General features: G+C 42.1%; 1 protein-coding gene across 1 annotated transcript in view; it reads left to right on the top strand.

Moving 5' to 3' along the window:
* The window catches only part of LOC148508851 (heat shock 70 kDa protein 12A), a 165,676-nt gene that overhangs the window by 91,729 nt on the left and 51,977 nt on the right, over positions 1 to 21,970 (top strand). The window lies entirely within an intron of this gene.

Genomic DNA, 21,970 nt, shown 5'->3' with positions numbered 1-21,970 from the left:
CTCTCACTCTCTTTCCTCCATCTCCCCTTTTTCGCTCTCACACTCTTTCCTCCATCTCCCCTTTTTCGCTCTCACACTCTTTCCTCCATCTCTCCTTATTCACTCTCACACTCTTTCCTCCATCTCCCCTTATTTGCTCTCACACTCTTTCCGCCATCTCCCCTTATTCGCTCTCACTCTTTCCTCCATCTCCCCTTATTAGCTCTCACTCTTTCCTCCATCTCCCCTTATTCGCTCTCACACTCTTTCCTCCATCTCCCCTTATTCGCTCTCACACTCTTTCCTCCATCTCCCCTTATTCGCTCTCACACTCTTTCCTCCATCTCCCCTTATTTGCTCTCACTCTCTTTCCTCCATCTCCCCTTATTCGCTCTCACTCTTTCTTCCATCTCCTGTTATTCGCTCTCACTCTCTTTCCTCCATCTCCCCTTATTCGCTCTCACTCTCTTTCCTCCATCTCTCCTTATTCGCTCTCACTCTTTCCTCCATCTCCCCTTATTCGCTCTCACTCTCTTTCCTCCATCTCTCCTTATTCGCTCTCACTCTCTTTCCTCCATCTCCCCTTATTCGCTCTCACTCTCTTTCCTCCATCTCTCCTTATTCGCTCTCACTCTCTTTCCTCCATCTCCCCTTATTTGCTCTCGCACTCTTTTCTCCCCATTTAATTTTTCTCACTAATATCCCCCATCTCCCCTCACTCTCTCTCCTCCATCTTCACCTATTCCACTGACGATCTCTTCTGTCCCTCTGCTCTGATTCATACTTTGCCCTGTCTTCCCCTCACTCTATTGTCTCCCCATTCCTGCTTTCTCACTCTTGCCCCACCTCATATTTCCTCTCACTCTTTCCTGTCTCACCATACCCTCTTTCTTACTTTCTCCCTATCTCCCCCTATTCCCTCTCACTTTATCTCCTCATATTCCCTCTCTTCCCTGCTCTATTTTCTTTCCTAGGGCAGGCTCTTGGGGCATTCAACCAGAATAATCAAACAGGGGCGCCACCCCGTAGAGGGCGCATCCCTCCCAACCATTTTCAGCAAGATGGTCCCTTTTTTTGGCACGGTCATGCTGTTCCACCACTGCCGCAGCTCTAAAACTGGGATACACATAGACAGGAGATGAAGGGTGAGGTAGCGATGACCATAAATGGTTAACAACCATCAATAGTTAACTGATGATGGTCGATGGTTTTGCCACCAGTGGCAGAATTGATCATAGATGACATAGAGTCCAGCAAAGGTTTTCTTCTGGCACCAGGTCATGGAGCCTAGCTCTGTCCCCGATGCGACTTGCAAATCCCTGTCCCCACATCTGTAGATCCTGCTGCCCTGTGAGGATAGAACAGAGATGACAATCAGTGAGCAAAACAATCCATGGTTCCCCATCATTGGTTTCATGCCATCAAGGTTAACAAACAATGGTATAATCAATGGTGACAATCAATGTGCAGCCACACTAGCTAGTAACAGAACATATTTCACAGTTGTCTATGTTTTGAGTTTACCTAAGAGTACATTTCTGTACCCTAGTGATGTTGCATTGTCTTTTTCTAGACAAATATATATTTCTTTAACTGCATCAGTGTCAATTATATATTTTTAGATGTTTTAAGCATTTATAGTGCAAACTGTTAGTGAAGATGGCCCTGCTCTGTTCCTGTCTCCTGTTAGCACTGCAATCCCATAGTACTGAAGGTGTGTCACTGCGTAACCTCTGACGCCAATGCACTACTGTGCATGCATTGCTTTGCTGCACATCTTCAGCTCTATCCTCCATAAAGGAAGGATGTGCCACACACTGAGATGACCTTACTTACATAGGAGACAATGTACATATTCCATTGTTTCACCACCACTATACATCCAAGTGTTTTGCGTATGTATAGGTGTGTGCTTCCATTTGTCCACCCACCACCTATATTACCCCACATGATCCATTACCCCACATGATCCATTACCCCACATGGTCCATTACCCCACATGATCCATTACCCCACATGGTCCATTACCACACATGATCCATTACCCCACATGATCTATTACCACACATAGTCCTGGCTGAATCTGTTACATTCCTACAGTTTACTTATTGTACAGTATACATATATGAACATTAACCCTGCTTAATACCTGTTCTGTCTGGTTAATAAACAAAGACCTATCCAGGGGCGTATCTATAATAGAAGCAGGGTGTGTGGAGCGCACACAGACCCCCAGGTCCAAGGGGGGTCCACACCGCACACCCTGCACCCATATTATGTAAAACTTACCTCTCTGAGGTCCCGCATCAGGTCTCCCAACGCTGCTCAAATGCCGGAAAATGTGGTGTTTTGTGCTTGCACTTGGAGGAAAATGGTGGCCGTGCCATTTCCCCGGTGATCTGTGAATGCGCAATAGACTCCGGGCACACTCTAGTGCCCAGAGTCTATTATTTCTGCGGTGGCCGGACAGCTGCATCAGTTGGCTGCCGACAGCCAGAGTGAGAGGAGGGGGCCCATGCGCATCCTCCGTTACACCCCTTGACCTATCGTATGGACTGACCTCCATCACACACTGCTGGCACCTATATGAACACCTAGAGGATCTGCCAATAGGTTTGTTATAGAGAATTCAGAAAAAAATGTGTAAAGTAGTAAAGTGAAGTAAATTGTGCTGACCTGTCATCCTTAGGCTCAGTTATGTGGTGGACAGGTTTGTTCTTCTGTTTGTCCACATATTTACATTACATTGTATATAAAGAATTTGATTTGGTGCTGGACCACCATCCTGAGGCACCCCTGCAAGTGTCCCGAGGCACCTCAGGGTGCCACGGCACACAATTTGGGAACCACTGCACTAGAGTATGATTTTCTAGTAGTAGCTTTAGAGTCATGTGCTGCCAAGCTATTAACAGAGATTGTATGAGTAAAGTTACTACAGATTCATGAGCGCATACCTGTCTATACTAATGCTGGAAGTTCTATTTTGCTGTCAAATGGTATAAAATCCATGAACCCAAGTAAAAGTGTTTCAACTTAGAAAGGTGACATAATGGGACATAAGGCTTCAGAAATGTAAAGCAAGTGAACAAGTTTTATTTCATCATACAGAAAGAATTAATGAACCAGCACTGAATGTAGGTGACAGTCACCACAAAGATCACTGGTACATGGATTAAGGAGCCATAAGGCACTTCAGCTGTAATGAAAGTTGATTCCAGTCACTAAAGGTGTGTGATACTATAAAAAGTCCTAAATGCCACGAAAGTCAGGACAATCACTGCGCATGTCAGGATCTAGGATGAAACAGTTGTCAGTTACATAGAAGATGTACTACTGTATTTGTGCCAGATCTGTGAAACCAATCTGATTGCCATCAGTGTACTGTAAAATAAGCAATACAAAGTCCAAATTCACAAGAGAGACAGTGTGTTGTGTACAATAAAAGAGGGACTGTAATTGCAATGGCAACCAGCTCCCAACAACTGTATATCTGGAACACTGAGGAGTGTTTGGCGATGGCAGATACAGATTTCAAGCAGTCAATGGAACTATGGTATAGGCAGGGCCATCAAGAGTGGGGACGGGCCTGGATACTGGGGCAGGTGTGAGCAAATTGGGGGAAATGTGGCAATGCCCCCTGCCCCCAAAATAATGGATAGAATGTGGGTGTATTTGTCTCCCTCTGCAGGTGGCAGATTCAGGGAGTGATCAGTGTGATCCCTCTTCGCCATACAATTGCAGGGCGAGTGGAGACTGCTGTTGGGCTGGGGAGCAGCAGCAGTCTCCTCTCTCTCCCTGCCTGATGTGCAACTGACCAGGGCCACTGCCAGGCCCCCAGGTAAAGAGTGTCCCCCCCCTCTGCACCACAGGGCATATGGGATAGAATATGACGCTATACAGAATATGACACTCGAAAAAAGCTTCTAGATAAAATGTTGAGGGGCATGGCTACCATGATGCAAATCATGGATGGTGACACCACCCCACATCTCTCACCTAGACCTCCCCCCTGATGGATCTCTCATAGGTTCCCAAAAAAAGTTTGCAATGTGTGCAGCAGACGTGATTTCAGGTTATCTCAGTGGAATGCTATGAGCATCTTTTCTGACATCGTTCAGCAGACTATATGGATGGGCCATTGTCACGATGAGGGTTGGTTTGGGTTGCAACAGGCATGGGAGGCTGAAGAGGAGATTTGATAAGTGTCAAGGAACTTAGGTGACTTGAGCCTGGACCTCCTCATGTATTGTGGAGTAATATAGATGGTGGGTGGACAAATGGGAGCACACACCTATACATACCTGTGAGGAGCTTGAGATATAGCAGTGGATGATGGGCCAGAAGGCAAGGACAGAAATAGAATGTCTTTATTGAACAGCAGGTTGGAATGGGACTGGATATATAATACTGAAGGAATTGGTAGAATCGGATTGGGACTGATGATGCTGGATTGAGAGCTGGATAGGTCTGAGACCGATGTTGATGAATTGAAGAACTTAATTGATAAGAGGGCCTGATTCATTACCGATCACAACAGCGAATACGCACGCAATTGGCCGATTGTTGCGGTCTGCGTATGCATCGCAATTCGCGTGCATGAAGGGCTCATTGTGGTCGGGCAGTGAATACACAGACCCATCACAGAGTGATTGACAGGAAGTACCATTTGGGGGTGGTGACGGGGGGGTGGCTGAGGAAATGCAGGCGTGTCAGTGCGTTTGAACGCTGTTAAATGGGTGTGCATACATTAGCCATTGTGACAGCATGCGCAGCTTGAGCTCCCACTGCGAGCAATAAAGTTAGCAATTTATAAGTAGGGTCAGAGCTGCTGCAATTCTGTGTGGGGGACTGATGGTAGAGATGGTTTTGCTATTTTGCTAAAAATTACGGATGTGTGTAAGGGGATTATGAATTCCTAGTGATCTATATACCTAAATGTCACTATTTAGCACTGTAAGTCACCCAAGAAATAATCACTTTCCAGACTTTGAGTGTGGTTCCAAAGCACAAAAAGATATTATTCACATAAAAAGCATTTAGTTACATGCTGTGATCTAAATACAATTACCGCAAAAGGTTATACATAAACAAGGTATAGTCGATACATTACGCAAGCACACCAGTCCCAGTTACAGTTATCAATCCAGAGGTCTGCGGTCATCCAAGAGAATGGCTGCTAACTGGGACCAGGACACAGGCTATATACCCTAACAGTTCATGATAACAACAATGTAGACAGACAAACATAATTCCATTGGTTCTTGGTCTTTGTAGTATGCTGTAGTTCATAGGGCAGTTCACTAGGGGTATGTCCCAATTCTCCAGATTACATTGTCGTTCTTTAATTGATTTAAATTAGATAGAGACACTACATTACAGTGACAATAATTTCCTATATTCCATAACCATCGAACGCAAGATGCGACTCCCTCGATGATAGGTTCAGATATCTGGAAATAAACAGTGTGTCAGTTTAGTACCAAACATGCCATGTCTACCATGTTCTATACCATAAATATTAAATACATGCATTTTACATCATAATTAATAACTTTAATAGAAACCATAATGTGCAGGAACCTTTTATGAGTGCGTGTATATTTATGATTATATGTAAGTATGCGATGTGTGTCTTCATGCAGCAGAAAAGGTGCGCTGTGTGTGTTTCTATTTATAATTGCAACTGTATATATATGTGTGCATGCACCGTGGACACCATGTGATCGTTTAAGTGTGTGTGTATATGTGTTTGTGTGTATATATATATATACATATATATATATATATATAAATATATATGTCCTGTTCATGGATGGAGCGAGCTTTGGCAAACAATCTGATAATTTTAACAAAAGGCTCTCCTAGTACAGCTGTTAGTTCTACTTAAATACATCAGCATTGGATACAAGGCCTACATTTGTTAACAATAGCTACACATCTGGCAATTGTTTATAAATCCAACATTTCAATTGCCACAGACATACTGTGTATATATTTGAAGTAAACACTCACAGTATCTTTGTGTATTCTTGATTATTTGTCACAGACATGTCTACAAAACAAGTCTGTCATCACTGAATATATGAAGTCTTTAAAAATATATTTTTTTATGTGTATCCGTGCATATGGGGTATGATAGGATTTTAAACAGTATGCAGTGGTAATGCGATTGCACAATGCTAATAATAGCATATTAACATCACACACCATGGTTTCATGCTGACGATGCAAGATGGCGTCGCTCGATATTAATTTTAAGATCTGGTATCAGCCAATCATCAGGCTTCAACAGGATGTGGGCATGCTAGGCTGGGATGGCATTGTGATTGCAATTATTAGCATATTTTTGCAGTGAGACTGCATGTGATTGCGGAGCTGTGACTGCAAATGTGATCCTTACTGAATCAGGCTCAGAGTCCAATGTTGATGAATTGATGAACTTGATCGGTTGGGACCGATGTTGATGAATTGAAGAATTTAATTGATAAGAGTCCGATGTTGGAGGCATCAGATGGGACCGAAGGTTGGAGACAGTGCCATAACTAGGGTAGTGCGACCTGTGCCATGGCACAGGGCACTGCAGAGAAGGAGGTGCTCTTTGGGCCTGTCAATTTTCTGTTTATTATCAGTCTCACTAGTAGCTTCCTCTTCTTTTATCCCCAGCATCTCATGGCCTCCCCTATCTCTTCCCTGGCTCTTCCTCATGAGGCCATGGTCCTTTTTTGGGTGCGTGTCTTATGTCCCTATTTTAAAAATATGTGGGGGGGCACCAATGCTCTTTCTGGCACAGAGCACCAAAAGTCTAGTTACGGCTCTGGTTGGAGACATTGGCTGGAACCAATGGATGCTGTTAGAACAAGTCTCAGTGGTAAAACCAGACTGGTATGCAAGATGGTATAGGAGACTTGTTTACCAGATATAGGAACTGGATATAACAGACTGCCACCATTGACATACAGAGTACCTGGGAGCTCAGCCCAGAGCTGTAACTTCAGCAAGAAGCGACATTGTACTGGCAACAGAGGCCAGTCAGGAAATTGAATTTATAGGGGAGGATCCACAGGGATTGGATGCTTCAATTAGCTGGTCTGGGAGCAATGCTTTGAGTGGAGGAAGAACGTCAGGTGACCGAGTCCAACATGGCTGCGCCCATACTGTGGTTTGGGAAAGTACTCTGGCTTGCAGCCTGTGTGCCATAATGCTGGGAAAACACGCTGTGAGGCTGCAGAAGCCATCTCCATGCTCAGTGATAGGACACTAAGTGGACGGTACAGGAGCAGCACAGACAGGCCTTCAGTGCCAGTCGTGAGCGATGTGCAGCGTGAGTGGACCTCTGTTACCCAGGAGTGATGCACAGTGTGAGTGGACCTCAGCGCTAGCCTGGACAGGCACCGGAGAGGTAATCAATTGTTTTTTTAAGGGCTGAAGCGTGACGGCCCTTTTGGCCTCCAGGCACCATAGCAAACGTGCTTCCTGCACTCAATGTACTGTAGTTATGTCTCTGCTGTCAGATTGTCCCTACTGTAGGCACTGATAGATGCATAGCATAATATGTTGTGTCCAGGTTTGCCATGATAAACCAAGCATGTGGGGTATGGCCACTCTGCACAATGGCCATCTGTCCCACGCTGTAGATGCTGGAGGGGCATAGCTGCATTTATTTGTACCACCACCTCCTCTTGGCACCTCTGGCTGTGTCTAATGGTTCTGACAGTCAAAAAGATCTCAGATTTTTGTTTGTAGATTCTTGGATTATGGGAAACTGTTATGATGTCTCTGGACTTTCTGTTATCTCTGTACAAGTGCAGGTTACCCCACTGAGCTATAACAAGAGAAATCGTAATAGGGATAAATAGTGCAGATTGTTTATCATGAATCTGCAGAATGTGGTTTGTGTAGAATATGGAATATTGACAACTGATAAAGACAATTAGTCCCATGTAACTCTCAGTAGAGATGTGTTTGTCCCTAACGTCTCATCTTCCTTTACAACAGTTCATGCCAAGCGTCTGCTGCTCTTTTAGTACTAAAGTATAATACACAAAGGTGTCCAAAGGGAAGAGGGAGTACTACTTACCTGGGCTCAGGCTTATCTAAGGGCTCCAGCAGTGCAGGGGGGCGAACGCTCCCCTCCTTGGCGCACAATGTCAATGTGCATAGTTGTGTTGGTTTGTTTTTCCCATGCCCCCAGGATTGGTCATATCTCCCCGGGCCCACCATTGCTCTCTACGGCCCTGGTAATAATGCATACTAACATTGCTTTTATATTCTAGCATGTATTAACATTTATATAGATACAATTTTTTATTACTTCATTATATCATTATTACTTGTATAACCCCAACATGAATTTTCCACCACTAGATTCAGTATTGCTTTTATTGAAGAAAAATATTTGTTTAATTAAAATAAACTGTTTTAGTAATATTCATTGTTTTGCAGAAACACCAGCAGTGACATCATATTAGTAGTAAGTGTTTGTATACAGTAGCAGTGACATCATATTAGTAGTAAGTGTTTGTATACAGCAGCAGTGACATCATATTAGTAATAAGTGTTTGTATACAGCAGCAGTGACATCATATTAGTAGTAAGTGTTTGTATACACCAGCAGTGACATCATATTAGTAGTAATTGTTTGTATACAGCAGCAGTGACATCATATTAGTAGTAATTGTTTGTATACAGCAGCAGTGACATCATATTAGTAGTAAGTGTTTGTATACACCAGCAGTGACATCATATTAGTAGTAAGTGTTTGTATACAGCGGCAGTGACATCATATTAGTAGTAAGTGTTTGTATACAGCGGCAGTGACATCATATTAGTAGTAAGTGTTTGTATACAGCGGCAGTGACATCATATTAGTAGTAATTGTTTGTATACAGCGGCAGTGACATCATATTAGTAGTAAGTGTTTGTATACAGCAGCGGTGACATCATATTAGTAGTAAGTGTTTGTATACAGCGGCGGTGACATCATATTAGTAGTAAGTGTTTGTATACAGCGGCAGTGACATCATATTAGTAGTAAGTGTTTGTATACAGCAGCAGTGACATCATATTAGTAGTAATTGTTTGTATACAGCAGCAGTGACATCATATTAGTAGTAAGTGTTTGTATACAGCAGCAGTGACATCATATTAGTAGTAATTGTTTGTATACACCAGCAGTGACATCATATTAGTAGTAAGTGTTTGTATACAGCAGCAGTGACATCATATTAGTAGTAAGTGTTTGTATACAGCGGCAGTGACATCATATTAGTAGTAAGTGTTTGTATACAGCGGCAGTGACATCATATTAGTAGTAAGTGTTTGTATACAGCGGCAGTGACATCATATTAGTAGTAAGTGTTTGTATACACCAGCAGTGACATCATATTAGTAGTAAGTGTTTGTATACAGCGGCAGTGACATCATATTAGTAGTAAGTGTTTGTATACAGCAGCAGTGACATCATATTAGTAGTAATTGTTTGTATACAGCAGCAGTGACATCATATTAGTAGTAAGTGTTTGTATACAGCAGCAGTGACATCATATTAGTAGTAATTGTTTGTATACAGCGGCAGTGACATCATATTAGTAGTAAGCGTTTGTATACAGCGGCAGTGACATCATATTAGTAGTAAGCGTTTGTATACAGCGGCAGTGACATCATATTAGTAGTAAGTGTTTGTATACACCGGCAGTGACATCATATTAGTAGTAAGTGTTTGTATACAGCGGCAGTGACATCATATTAGTAGTAAGTGTTTGTATACAGCGGCAGTGACATCATATTAGTAGTAAGTGTTTGTATACAGCGGCAGTGACATCATATTAGTAGTAAGTGTTTGTATACAGCAGCAGTGACATCATATTAGTAGTAAGTGTTTGTATACAGCAGCAGTGACATCATATTAGTAGTAACTGTTTGTATACACCGGCAGTGACATCATATTAGTAGTAAGTGTTTGTATACACCGGCAGTGACATCATATTAGTAGTAAGTGTTTGTATACAGCGGCAGTGACATCATATTAGTAGTAATTGTTTGTATACAGCAGCAGTGACATCATATTAGTAGTAATTGTTTGTATACAGCAGCAGTGACATCATATTAGTAGTAATTGTTTGTATACAGCAGCAGTGACATCATATTAGTAGTAATTGTTTGTATACAGCAGCAGTGACATCATATTAGTAGTAATTGTTTGTATACAGCAGCAGTGACATCATATTAGTAGTAATTGTTTGTATACAGCAGCAGTGACATCATATTAGTAGTAATTGTTTGTATACAGCAGCAGTGACATCATATTAGTAGTAAGTGTTTGTATACAGCAGCAGTGACATCATATTAGTAGTAAGTGTTTGTATACAGCGGCAGTGACATCATATTAGTAGTAAGTGTTTGTATACAGCAGCAGTGACATCATATTAGTAGTAATTGTTTGTATACACCAGCAGTGACATCATATTAGTAGTAATTGTTTGTATACAGCAGCAGTGACATCATATTAGTAATAAGTGTTTGTATACAGCGGCAGTGACATCATATTAGTAGTAAGTGTTTGTGTACAGCAGCAGTGACATCATATTAGTAGTAAGTGTTTGTATACACCAGCAGTGACATCATATTAGTAGTAATTGTTTGTATACACCAGCAGTGACATCATATTAGTAGTAAGTGTTTGTATACAGCAGCAGTGACATCATATTAGTAGTAAGTGTTTGTATACAGCAGCAGTGACATCATATTAGTAGTAAGTGTTTGTATACAGCAGCAGTGACATCATATTAGTAGTAAGTGTTTGTATACAGCAGCAGTGACATCATATTAGTAGTAATTGTTTGTATACAGCGGCAGTGACATCATATTAGTAGTAAGTGTTTGTATACAGCAGCAGTGACATCATATTAGTAGTAAGTGTTTGTATACAGCGGCAGTGACATCATATTAGTAGTAAGTGTTTGTATACAGCGGCAGTGACATCATATTAGTAGTAAGTGTTTGTATACAGCGGCAGTGACATCATATTAGTAGTAATTGTTTGTATACAGCGGCAGTGACATTATATTAGTAGTAATTGTTTGTATACACCGGCAGTGACATCATATTATTAGTAATTGTTTGTATACACCAGCAGTGACATCATATTAGTAGTAATTGTTTGTATACAGCGGCAGTGACATCATATTAGTAGTAAGTGTTTGTATACACCAGCAGTGACATCACATTAGTTGTAATTGTTTGTATACAGCAGCAGTGACATCACATTAGTTGTAATTGTTTGTATACAGCAGCAGTGACATCATATTAGTAGTAATTGTTTGTATACAGCAGCAGTGACATCATATTAGTAGTAAGTGTTTGTATACAGCAGCAGTGACATTATATTAGTAGTAATTGTTTGTATACAGCAGCAGTGACATCATATTAGTAGTAAGTGTTTGTATACAGCAGCAGTGACATCATATTAGTAGTAAGTGTTTGTATACAGCAGCAGTGACATCATATTAGTAATAAGTGTTTGTATACAGCGGCAGTGACATCATATTAGTAGTAAGTGTTTGTATACAGCAGCAGTGACATCATATTAGTAGTAAGTGTTTGTATACAGCAGCAGTGACATCATATTAGTAGTAAGTGTTTGTATACAGCAGCAGTGACATCATATTAGTAGTAAGTGTTTGTATACAGCAGCAGTGACATCATATTAGTAGTAATTGTTTGTATACAGCAGCAGTGACATCATATTAGTAGTAAGTGTTTGTATACAGCGGCAGTGACATCATATTAGTAGTAAGTGTTTTTATACAGCGGCAGTGACATCATATTAGTAGTAAGTGTTTTTATACAGCGGCAGTAACATCATATTAGTAGTAAGTGTTTGTATACAGCGGCAGTGACATCATATTAGTAGTAAGTGTTTGTATACAGCGGCAGTGACATCATATTAGTAGTAAGTGTTTGTATACAGCGGCAGTGACATCATATTAGTAGTAAGTGTTTGTATACAGCAGCAGTGATATCATATTAGTAGTAAGTGTTTGTATACAGCAGCAGTGACATCATATTAGTAGTAAGTGTTTGTATACACCGGCAGTGACATCATATTAGTAGTAAGTGTTTGTATACACCAGCAGTGACATCATATTAGTAGTAATTGTTTGTATACACCAGCAGTGACATCATATTAGTAGTAATTGTTTGTATACAGCAGCAGTGACATCATATTTGTAGTAAGTGTTTGTATACACCAGCAGTGACATCATATTAGTAGTAATTGTTTGTATACAGCAGCAGTGACATCATATTAGTAGTAAGTGTTTGTATACAGCAGCAGTGACATCATATTAGTAGTAATTGTTTGTATACACCAGCAGTGACATCATATTAGTAGTAAGTGTTTGTATACAGCAGCAGTGACATCATATTAGTAGTAAGTGTTTGTATACAGCAGCAGTGACATCATATTAGTAGTAATTGTTTGTATACAGCAGCAGTGATATCATATTAGTAATAAGTGTTTGTATACAGCGGCAGTGACATCATATTAGTAGTAACTGTTTGTATACAGCGGCAGTGACATCATATTAGTAGTAAGTGTTTTTATACAGCGGCAGTGACATCATATTAGTAGTAAGTGTTTGTATACAGCGGCAGTGACATCATATTAGTAGTAAGTGTTTGTATACAGAGGCAGTGACATCATATTAGTAGTAAGTGTTTGTATACAGCAGCAGTGACATCATATTAGTAGTAAGTGTTTGTATACAGCGGCAGTGACATCATATTAGTAGTAAGTGTTTTTATACAGCGGCAGTGACATCATATTAGTAGTAAGTGTTTTTATACAGCGGCAGTAACATCATATTAGTAGTAAGTGTTTGTATACAGCGGCAGTGACATCATATTAGTAGTAAGTGTTTGTATACAGCAGCAGTGACATCATATTAGTAGTAAGTGTTTGTATACAGCGGCAGTGACATCATATTAGTAGTAAGTGTTTGTATACAGCAGCAGTGATATCATATTAGTAGTAAGTGTTTGTATACAGCAGCAGTGACATCATATTAGTAGTAAGTGTTTGTATACACCGGCAGTGACATCATATTAGTAGTAAGTGTTTGTATACACCAGCAGTGACATCATATTAGTAGTAATTGTTTGTATACACCAGCAGTGACATCATATTAGTAGTAATTGTTTGTATACAGCAGCAGTGACATCATATTTGTAGTAAGTGTTTGTATACAGCAGCAGTGACATCATATTAGTAGTAATTGTTTGTATACACCAGCAGTGACATCATATTAGTAGTAAGTGTTTGTATACAGCAGCAGTGACATCATATTAGTAGTAAGTGTTTGTATACAGCAGCAGTGACATCATATTAGTAGTAATTGTTTGTATACAGCAGCAGTGACATCATATTAGTAATAAGTGTTTGTATACAGCGGCAGTGACATCATATTAGTAGTAAGTGTTTTTATACAGCGGCAGTGACATCATATTAGTAGTAAGTGTTTTTATACAGCGGCAGTGACATCATATTAGTAGTAAGTGTTTTTATACAGCGGCAGTGACATCATATTAGTAGTAAGTGTTTTTATACAGCGGCAGTGACATCATATTAGTAGTAAGTGTTTGTATACAGCGGCAGTGACATCATATTAGTAGTAAGTGTTTGTATACAGAGGCAGTGACATCATATTAGTAGTAAGTGTTTGTATACAGCAGCAGTGACATCATATTAGTAGTAAGTGTTTGTATACAGCGGCAGTGACATCATATTAGTAGTAAGTGTTTGTATACACCGGCAGTGACATCATATTAGTAGTAAGTGTTTGTATACAGCGGCAGTGACATCATATTAGTAGTAAGTGTTTGTATACAGCAGCATTGACATCATATTAGTAGTAAGTGTTTGTATACAGCAGCAGTGACATCATATTAGTAGTAAGTGTTTGTATACACCAGCAGTGACATCATATTAGTAGTAATTGTTTGTATACACCAGCAGTGACATCATATTAGTAGTAAGTGTTTGTATACACCAGCAGTGACATCATATTAGTAGTAATTGTTTGTATACAGCAGCAGTGACATCATATTAGTAGTAAGTGTTTGTATACACCAGCAGTGACATCATATTAGTAGTAATTGGTTGTATACACCAGCAGTGACATCATATTAGTAGTAAGTGTTTGTATACAGCAGCAGTGACATCATATTAGTAGTAAGTGTTTGTATACACCAGCAGTGACATCATATTAGTAGTAATTGTTTGTATACAGCAGCAGTGACATCATATTAGTAGTAATTGTTTGTATACAGCAGCAGTGACATCATATTAGTAGTAAGTGTTTGTATACACCAGCAGTGACATCATATTAGTAGTAATTGGTTGTATACACCAGCAGTGACATCATATTAGTAGTAAGTGTTTGTATACAGCAGCAGTGACATCATATTAGTAGTAAGTGTTTGTATACACCAGCAGTGACATCATATTAGTAGTAATTGTTTGTATACACCAGCAGTGACATCATATTAGTAGTAATTGTTTGTATACACCAGCAGTGACATCATATTAGTGGTAAGTGTTTGTATACAGCAGCAGTGACATCATATTAGTAGTAAGTGTTTGTATACAGCAGCAGTGACATCATATTAGTAGTAAGTGTTTGTATACAGCAGCAGTGACATCATATTAGTAGTAAGTGTTTGTATACACCAGCAGTGACATCTTATTAGTAGTAAGTGTTTGTATACAGCGGCAGTGACATCATATTAGTAGTAAGTGTTTGTATACAGCGGCAGTGACATCATATTAGTAGTAAGTGTTTGTATACACCAGCAGTGACATTATATTAGTAGTAAGTGTTTGTATACAGCAGCAGTGACATCATATTAGTAGTAAGTGTTTGTATACAGCAGCAGTGACATCATATTAGTAGTAAGTGTTTGTATACAGCAGCAGTGACATCATATTAGTAGTAAGTGTTTGTATACAGCGGCAGTGACATCATATTAGTAGTAAGTGTTTGTATACACCGGCAGTGACATCATATTAGTAGTAAGTGTTTGTATACAGCAGCAGTGACATCATATTAGTAGTAAGTGTTTGTATACAGCAGCAGTGACATCATATTAGTAGTAAGTGTTTGTATACAGCAGCAGTGACATCATATTAGTAGTAAGTGTTTGTATACACCAGCAGTGACATCATATTAGTAGTAAGTGTTTGTATACAGCAGCAGTGACATCATATTAGTATTAAGTGTTTGTATACAGCAGCAGTGACATCATATTAGTAGTAAGTGTTTGTATACAGCAGCAGTGACATCATATTAGTAGTAAGTGTTTGTATACAGCAGCAGTGACATCATATTAGTAGTAAGTGTTTGTATACAGCGGCAGTGACATCATATTAGTAGTAAGTGTTTGTATACAGCGGCAGTGACATCATATTAGTAGTAAGTGTTTGTATACAGCGGCAGTGACATCATATTAGTAGTAATTGTTTGTATACAGCAGCAGTGACATCATATTAGTAGTAATTGTTTGTATACAGCAGCAGTGACATCATATTAGTAGTAAGTGTTTGTATACAGCAGCAGTGACATCATATTAGTAGTAATTGTTTGTATACAGCAGCAGTGACATCATATTAGTAGTAAGTGTTTGTATACAGCAGCAGTGACATCATATTAGTAGTAAGTGTTTGTATACAGCAGCAGTGACATCATATTAGTAGTAAGTGTTTGTATACAGCAGCAGTGACATCATATTAGTAGTAAGTGTTTGTATACAGCAGCAGTGACATCATATTAGTAGTAAGTGTTTGTATACAGCGGCAGTGACATCATATTAGTAGTAAGTGTTTGTATACAGCGGCAGTGACATCATATTAGTAGTAAGTGTTTGTATACAGCAGCAGTGACATCATATTAGTAGTAAGTGTTTGTTTACAGCAGCAGTGACATCATATTAGTAGTAATTGTTTGTATACAGCGGCAGTGACATCATATTAGTAGTAAGTGTTTGTATTAGGGGTGTGCACCGGCCACTTTTCGTGTTTTGTGTTTTGGTTTTGGATCTGGATCTTTCTTCGTGTTTTGGATCTGGATTGGTTTTGCCAAAACCACCCTTCCGTGTTTTGGGTTCTGGGTTTTGTGTTTTGGATCTGTATTTTTTTGAAAAAAAGCATAAAAACAGCTAAAATCACAGAATTTGTAGGTTTTTCTGCTCCTATGCTATTATTAACCTCAATAACCTTAATTTCCACTCATTTCCAGTCTATTCTGAACACCTCACACCTCACAATAGTGTTTTTATGTCCAAAAGGTTGCACCGAGGTAGCTGGATGACTATGCTAAGCGACACGAGTGGGCGGCACAAACACGTGACCCATCTAGGAGTGACACTGCAGTGGCAGGCAGGATGGCAGTTAGAAAAACTAGGCCCCAAACTGTACATAATGCAAAGAAAAAAAGAGGTGCAAGATGGAATTGTCCTTGGGCCCTCCCACCCACCCTTATGTTGTATAAACAGGACATGCACACTTTAACAAATCAATCATTTCAGCGCCAGGGTCTGCCACACAACTGTGGCTGAAATGATTGGTTCGTTTGGGCCCCCACAAAACAAGCTGGCAATTAATGTGTCCCTGCACAAACTGGCTCTACGGAGGCAAGATGTCATCCTCATCCTCCTCATCCACCGATTCCTCACCCTCTTCAGTGTGTACATCCTCATCCTCACAAAGTATTAACTCGTCCCCACTTGAATCCACCACCACAGGTCCCTCTGTACCTTCTGGAGGCTGGTCTCCCTGGAAGAGCTGATAATTCATTTTGATGAACATCATCTTCTCCACATTCTGTGGAAGCAACCTCCTACGCCTTTCGCTGACAAGGTTCCCGGCTGCACTAAACACTCTTTCGGAGTACACACTGGAGGGGGGGCAACTCAGGTAAAATAGAGCCAGTTTGTACAGGGGCCTCCAAATTGCCTCTTTTTCCTGCCAGTACAGGTATGGACTGTCTGACATGCCTACTTGGATGCTGTCACCGATGTAATCCTCCACCATTCTGTCAATGGTGACAGTATCATATGCAGTGACAGTAGACATGTCAGAAATTGTTGCCAGGTCCTTCAGTCCGGACCAGATGTCCAAACTTGGTCCTGCCTGCCCTGCATCACCGCCAGCGGGTTGCTTAGGATACCTAAGTTTTTTCCTGGCAGCCCCAGTTGCGGGAGAAAATGAAGAAGGAGCCGTTGACGTGTCACGTTCCGCTTCAGCTGACAGTGTGTTCACCAGCAGGTCTTTGCACCTCTGCAGGCTTGTGTCGGCCGGAAAGAGAGACACCACATAGGCTTTAAACCTAGGATCGAGCACGGTGGCCAAAATGTAGTGGTCTGATTTCAACAGATTGACCACCCTGGAATCCTGGCAAAGCGAATGAAGGGCTTCATCCACAAGTCCCACATGCCGAGCGGAATCGCTCCGTCTTAGCTCCTCCTTCACTTTCTCCAGCTGCTTCTGCAAAAGCCTGATGAGGGGAATGACCTGACTCAAGCTGGCAGTGTCTGAACTGACTTCACGTGTGGCAAGTTCGAAGGGCTGAAGAACCTTGCACAACACGGAAATCATTCTCCACTGCGCTTGAGTCAGGTGCATACCCCCTCCTTTGCCTATGTCATAGGTGGATGTATAGGCTTGTATGGCCTTTTGCTGCTCCTCCATCCTCTGAAGCATATAGAGGGTTGAGTTCCACCGCGTCACAACCTCTTGCTTCAGGTGATGGCGGGGCAGGTTCAAGAGTGTTTGCTGGCGCTCCAGTCTTCGGCACGCAGTCGCTGAATGGCGAAAGTGGCCAGAAATTTTTCGGGCCACCCAAAGCGTCTCCTGCACGCCCCTGTCGCTTTTCAGAAAATTCTGCACCACCAAGTTTATTGTGTGAGCAAAACATGGGACGTGCTGGAATTTGCCCAGATGTAATGCCCGCACAATATTGGTGGCGTTGTCAGATATCACAAATCCCCAGGAGAGTCTAAGTGGGGTAAGCCACTGGGCGATGATTTCCCTCAGTTTCTCTAAGAGGTTGTCGGCGGTGTGCCTCTTACTGAAACCGGTGATACACAGCGTAGCCTGCCTTGTAACGAGCTGGCGTTTCTGAGATGCTGCTACTGGTGACGCTGCTGCTGTTGCTGCGTAAGGTGATACATCTACCCAGTGGGCTGTCACAGTCATATAGTCCTTAGTCTGCCCTGTTCCACTTGTCCACATGTCCGTGGTTAAGTGGACATTGTGTACAACGGCATTTTTCAGGACACTGAGGACACTTTTTCTGACGTTTCTGTACAGTCTCGGTATCGCCTGCCTAGTGAAGTGGAATCTAGACGGGATTTGGAACCGGGGACACACTACCTCCATCAATTGTCTAAATCCCACTGCACTAATGGCGGATACCGGACGCACGTCTAACACCAACATAGCAGTCAAGGCCTCAGTTATACGTTTTGCTTCAGGATGACTGCTGTCGTACTTCATCCTCCTCGCTAAGGACTGTTGGAGGGTCAATTGTTTAGTAAAAGTAGTGGTGTTCCTACTTCCTCTCTGGGATGATGAACGACTCCCAGCAGCAGCAGCAACAGCAGCAGCGGCAGCAGTAGGCGTAGCAATGCAGGATCCTCCGGAGGAATCCCGGATAGGAGAGTCAGTCATGCCAGTGATATGGCCTGCAGGACTACTTCCGATCCTGACTAAGGAGGAAATTGACGAGGAGGGAGTTGACGGTGTGGTTTGCAGGCGCTTGGATACAACAGGACAACGGGATTTAGGTGTCCCTGGACTGCTTACGGTCTGAGCCAAAGTTTCTGAACTTGACAGTAACTTTTTATGAACGCGCTGCAGGTGCCGTATAAGGGAGGATGTTCCTAGGTGGTTGACGTCCCTACCCCTACTTATTTCACCTTTACATATGGTACATATGGCAAGACAGTTGTTGTCCGGATTTGGATAGAAATATTGCCAGACCAAAGAGGTGGAATGTTTGGTCTTCTGCCCAGGCATGACCGTGATGGGCTTTTTCATCCCACGGACAACAACTGTCTCCCCCGGAGCCTGATTTAAACAAACCACATCACCATCAGAATCCTCCTCGCCAACTTCCTCCTCAGCGCCAGCTACACCAGTATCCTCATCCTGTTGTACTTCAACAGTGACATCTTCAATTTGCATATCAGCAAGTGGACTGTGGGTGCTCCTTTCAGCACTTGCAGGGGGCGTGCAAATGGTGGAAAGAGCCACCTCTTCCCGTCCAGTGCTGGGAAGGTCAGGCATCGCAACCACCACCACACTTGGACTCTCTTTGGGGATTTGTGATATCTTCTTAGAAAGCACAGTTCTTCGCTGTGCTTTTGCCAGCTTAACTCTTTTGATTTTTTTAGTGGGAGGAGTGCTTCCATCGTCATGTGAAGCTGAACCACTAGTCATGAACATACTAGGGATCGACCTTAGCCGTTCCTTGCCACTCCGTGTCGTAAATGGCATATTGGCAAGTTTACGTTTCTCTTCAGCTGATTTAAATGTCTTTTTCAAGGTCATTTTCCTGAACTTTGCCATTTGGGATTGTATGTGCCCTCTACTATGACATTGGGCATCGGCCTTGGCAGACGACGTTGATGGCATGTTATCGTCTATGTCATGACTAGTGGCAGCAGCTTCAGCACTAGGAGGAAGTGGTTCTTGATCTTTCTCTATTTTATTTTTATCGGAGAAAGTTTGGTCCTCCATTTATGTTATATCGATTTGATATATACGTGCGGCTAAACACAGAAAATAAATTTTTTTTTGGTTCGGACTGGAGTGTACTTTGTGGGTTACAGCACCCTTTAACGGTCAAGCCAGCCGGCCCTTTACTTATGACACAGGCGCACTCTTGGCACTACTTTGTTGATGCACGTGCGGCTACTGCGCACACAATTCACAAACACAGAAAATAATTTTTTTTTGGTTTGGACTGGAGTGTACTTTGGGGGTTACAGCACCCTTTAACGGTCAAGCCAGCCGGCCCTTTACTTATGACACAGGCGCACGCTTGGCACTACTTTGTTGATGCACGTGCGGCTACTGCGCACACAATTCACAAACACAGAAAAAAAATTTTTTTGGGTTTGGACTGGAGTGTACTTTCGGGGGTTACAGCACCCTTAACGGTCAAGCCAGCCGGCCCTTTACTTATGACACAGGCGCACGCTTGGCACTACTTTGTTGATGCACGTGCGGCTACTGCGCACACAATTCACAAACACAGAAAATAATTTTTTTTTTGGTTTGGACTGGAGTGTACTTTCGGGGGTTACAGCACCCTTAACGGTCAAGCCAGCCGGCCCTTTACTTATGACACAGGCGCACGCTTGGCACTACTTTGTTGATGCACGTGCGGCTACTGCGCACACAATTCACAAACACAGAAAATAATTTTTTTTTTGGTTTGGACTGGAGTGTACTTTCGGGGGTTACAGCACCCTTAACGGTCAAGCCAGCCGGCCCTTTACTTATGACACAGGCGCACGCTTGGCACTACTTTGTTGATGCACGTGCGACTACTGCGCACACAATTCACAAACACAGAAAATAATATTTTTTTTGGTTTGGACTGGAGTGTACTTTCGGGGGTTACAGCACCCTTAACGGTCAAGCCAGCCGGCCCTTTACTTATGACACAGGCGCACGCTTGGCACTACTTTGTTGATGCACGTGCGGCTACTGCGCACACAATTCACAAACACAGAAAATAATTTTTTTTTTGGTTTGGACTGGAGTGTACTTTCGGGGGTTACAGCACCCTTAACGGTCAAGCCAGCCGGCCCTTTACTTATGACACAGGCGCACGCTTGGCACTACTTTGTTGATGCACGTGCGGCTACTGCGCACACAATTCACAAACACAGAAAATAATTTTTTTTTTGGTTTGGACTGGAGTGTACTTTCGGGGGTTACAGCACCCTTAACGGTCAAGCCAGCCGGCCCTTTACTTATGACACAGGCGCACGCTTGGCACTACTTTGTTGATGCACGTGCGGCTACTGCGCACACAATTCACAAACACAGAAAATATATTATTTTTTTAGCACTTGGGGGGAGCACCCCTGATGGACAGAGCACCCCCTGGACAACACTACAGCACTCCTTTAGGACTGGGACACTGCACAGGACTTTGGAGTGGACACAGCCCCTATGGAGAACTGACTGCACAACACAGTCCAGCCAGCCCCTATGGACTTTGAAGTAGTGGACACAGCCCCTATTAACAACAGCAGCACAGCACAACACAGCCAGCCCCTATGGACTTTGAAGTAGTGGACAACAGCAGCACTACACTACACTACACTACACAGCCCTAACTCCCACCCTCCCTCTTCACTGTCCACAGCCGAGTGAGAAAATGGCGCCGACGTGTGTACCTTATATAGGATCCAAAACCCGCGAGACTCGGAAGGCGGGAAGATGACGTTTTGCCTCGATTTCAGATCCGAGTCAGGCGGGAAAAGTCGAGCCTGACTCGGATCGGACTCGGATCGGGGGGGCTCGGGGGGGTTCGGATTTCAGAAATCCGAACCCGCTCACCCCTAGTTTGTATACACCGGCAGTGACATCATATTAGTAGTAAGTGTTTGTATACACCGGCAGTGACATCATATTAGTAGTAAGTGTTTGTATACAGCGGCAGTGACATCATATTAGTAGTAATTGTTTGTATACAGCGGCAGTGACATCATATTAGTAGTAAGTGTTTGTATACACCAGCAGTGACATCATATTAGTAGTAAGTGTTTGTATACAGCAGCAGTGACATCATATTAGTAGTAAGTGTTTGTATACAGCGGCAGTGACATCATATTAGTAGTAAGTGTTTGTATACAGCGGCAGTGACATCATATTAGTAGTAAGTGTTTGTATACAGCAGCAGTGACATCATATTAGTAG

The sequence above is a fragment of the Taudactylus pleione genome, unplaced genomic scaffold (assembly GCF_031769625.1).
Source record: "Taudactylus pleione unplaced genomic scaffold, aTauple2 ptg000338l, whole genome shotgun sequence".
In the NCBI taxonomy this organism is placed as follows: domain Eukaryota; kingdom Metazoa; phylum Chordata; class Amphibia; order Anura; family Myobatrachidae; genus Taudactylus; species Taudactylus pleione.
The sequence above is the reverse complement of the archived record's forward strand: the minus strand, read 5'-3'. Positions and strand labels throughout refer to the sequence as shown.